The sequence below is a fragment of the Conger conger genome, unplaced genomic scaffold (genome assembly GCF_963514075.1).
Source record: "Conger conger unplaced genomic scaffold, fConCon1.1 SCAFFOLD_54, whole genome shotgun sequence".
NCBI classification, from domain to species: domain Eukaryota; kingdom Metazoa; phylum Chordata; class Actinopteri; order Anguilliformes; family Congridae; genus Conger; species Conger conger.
The window spans coordinates 315,047-318,569 of NW_026890260.1; positions in this window are offsets into that span (position 1 = coordinate 315,047).

The following is a 3,523-nucleotide window of genomic DNA, read 5'->3' on the forward strand; positions in this document are numbered from 1 at the left end:
TTCCAACTGCCGATTTTTCGAACTTCCGATTTTTCCAACTGCCAATTTTTCAACTGCCGATTTTTCAACTGCCGATTTTTCCAACTGCCGATTTTTCCAACTGCCAATTTTTCCAACTGCCAATTTTTAAATGCCAATTTTTCCAACTGCCAATTTTTCCAACTGCCAATTTTTCCAACTGCCAATTTTTCAACTGCCAATTTTTCCAACAGCCGATTTTTCAACTGCCGATTTTTCCAACTGCCAATTTTTCCAACTGCCAATTTTTCCAACTGCCAATTTTTCAACTGCCAATTTTTCCAACAGCCGATTTTTCAACTGCCGATTTTTCCAACTGCCAATTTTTCCAACTGCCAATTTTTCCAACTGCCAATTTTTCAACTGACAATTTTTCAACTGCCAATTTTTCAATTTCCAATTTCTCAATTTCCAATTTTTCAACTGCCAATTTTTCCAACTGCCAATTTTTCCAACTTCCAATTTTTCAACTGCCAATTTTTAAACTGCCAATTTTTCAACTGCCAATTTTTCCAACTGCCAATTTTTCCAACCGCCAATTTTTCAACAGCCAATTTTTCCAACTGCCAATTTTTCCAACAGCCAATTTTTCAACTGCCAATTTTTCCAACTGCCAATTTTTCCAACTGCCAATTTCCAACTGCCAATTTTTCAACTGCCAATTTTTCAACTGCCAATTTTTCAACTGCCAATTTTTCAACTGCCAATTTTTCCAACTGCCAATTTTTCAACTGCCAATTTTTCAACTGCCAATTTTTCCAACTGCCGATTTTTCAACTTCCAATTTTTCCAACTGCCAATTTTTCCAACTGCCAATTGACAAACTGCCAATTTTTCCAACTGCCAATTTTTCCAACTGCCAATTTTTCAACTGCCAATTTTTCAACTGCCAATTTTTCCAACTGCCAATTTTTCCAACTGCCAATTTTTCAATTTCCAATTTTTCAATTTCCAATTTTTCAATTTCCAATTTTTCAATTTCCAATTTTTCAATTTCGAATTTTTCAACTGCCAATTTTTCAACTGCCAATTTTTCAACTGCCAATTTTTCAATTTCCAATTTTTCAACTGCCAATTTTTCCAACTGCCAATTCTTCAACTGCCAATTTTTCAACTGCCAATTTTTCCAACTGCAAATTTTTCAACTGCCGATTTTTCAACTGCCAATTTTTCAATTTCCAATTTTTCAATTTCCAATTTTTCAATTTCCAATTTTCCAACTGCCAATTTTTCCAACTGCCAATTTTTCAACTGCCGATTTTTCCAACTGCCAATTTTTCAACTGCCGATTTTTCCAACTGCCAATTTTTCAAAACTTCCGATTTTTCCAACTTCCAATTTTTCCAACTGCCAATTTTTCCAACTGCCAAATTTTAACTGCCAATTTTTCCAACTGCCAATTTTTCCAACTGCCAATTTTTCAACTGCCGATTTTTCAATTGCCGATTTTTCCAACTGCCGATTTTTCCAACTGCCAATTTTTCCAACTGCCAATTTTTCCAACTGCCAATTTTTCCAACTGCCAATTTTTCAATTTCCAATTTTCCAACTACCAATTTTTCCAACTGCCAATTCTTCAACTGCCAATTTTTCAACTGCCAATTTTTCAACTGCCAATTTTTCCAACTGCCAATTTTTCAATTTCCAATTTTTCAATTTCCAATTTTCCAACTGCCAATTTTTCCAACTGCCAATTTTTTCAACTGTCAATTTTTCCAACTGCCAATTTTTCAACTGCCAATTTTTCAACTGCCAATTTTTCAATTTCCAATTTTACAATTTCCAATTTTTCAATTTCCAATTTTCCAACTGCCAATTTTTCCAACTGCCAATTTTTCAACTGCCAATTTTTCAACTGCCAATTTTTCCAACTGCCAATTTTTCAACTGCCAATTTTTCAACTGCCGATTTTTCAACTTCCAATTTTTCCAACTGCCAATTTTTCAACTGCCGATTTTTCAACTTCCAATTTTTCAACTGCCAATTTTTCAACTGCCAATTTTTCAATTTCCAATTTTTCAATTTCCAATTTTCCAACTGCCAATTTTTCAACTTCCAATTTTTTCAACTGCCAATTTTTCCAACTGCCAATTTTTCAACTGCCAATTTTTCCAACTGCCAATTTTTCCAACTGCCAATTTTTCCAACTGCCAATTTTTCAACTGCCGATTTTTCCAACTGCCAATTTTTCCAACTGCTAATTTTTCCAACTGCCAATTTTTCAACTGCCGATTTTCCAACTGCCGATTTTTCCAACTGCCAATTTTTCAATTTCCAATTTTTCAATTTCCAATTTTCCAACTGCCAATTTTTCCAACTGCCAATTTTTCAACTGCCAATTTTTCAACTGCCAATTTTTCAACTGCCAATTTTTCAACTGCCAATTTTTCAATTTCCAATTTTTCAATTTCCAATTTTTCAATTTCCAATTTTCCAACTGCCAATTTTTCCAACTGCCAATTTTTCAACTGCCAATTTTTCAACTGCCAATTTTTCAACTGCCGATTTTTCAACTGCCAATTTTTCAACTGCCAATTTTTCAACTGCCAATTTTTCAATTTCCAATTTTTCAACTGCCAATTTTTCCAACTGCCAATTTTTCCAACTGCCAAATTTTCAACTGCCAATTTTTCAACTGCCAATTTTTCCAACTGCCAATTTTTCCAACTGCCAATTTTTCAACTGCCGATTTTTCAACTGCCGATTTTTCAACTGCCGATTTTTCCAACTGCAAATTTTTCAACTGCCGATTTTTCAACTGCCAATTTTTCAATTTCCAATTTTTCAATTTCCAAATTTTTCAATTTCCAATTTTTCAACTGCCAATTTTTCAACTGCCAATTTTTCAACTGCCGATTTTTCAACTGCCAATTTTTCAACTGCCAATTTTTCAACTGCCAATTTTTCAATTTCCAATTTTTCAACTGCCAATTTTTCCAACTGCCAATTTTTCCAACTGCCAATTTTTCAACTGCCAATTTTTCAACTGCCAATTTTTCCAACTGCCAATTTTTCCAACTGCCAATTTTTCAACTGCCGATTTTTCAACTGCCGATTTTTCAACTGGCGATTTTTCCAACTGCAAATTTTTCAACTACCGATTTTTCAACTGCCAATTTTTCAATTTCCAATTTTTCAATTTCCAAATTTTTCAATTTCCAATTTTCCAACTGCCAATTTTTCCAACTGCCAATTTTTCAACTGCCGATTTTTCCAACTGCCAATTTTTCAACTGCCAATTTTTCCAACTGCCAATTTTTCCAACTGCCAATTTTTCCAACTGCCAATTTTTCAATTTCCAATTGACCAACTGCCAATTTTTCCAACTGCCAATTTTTCCAACTGCCAATTTTTCAACTGCCAATTTTTCCAACTGCCAATTTTTCCAACTGCCAATTTTTCAATTTCCAATTTTTCAATTTCCAATTTTTCAATTTCCAATTTTTCAATTTCCAATTTTTCAATTTCCAATTTTCCAACTGCCAATTTTTCCAACTGCCAATTT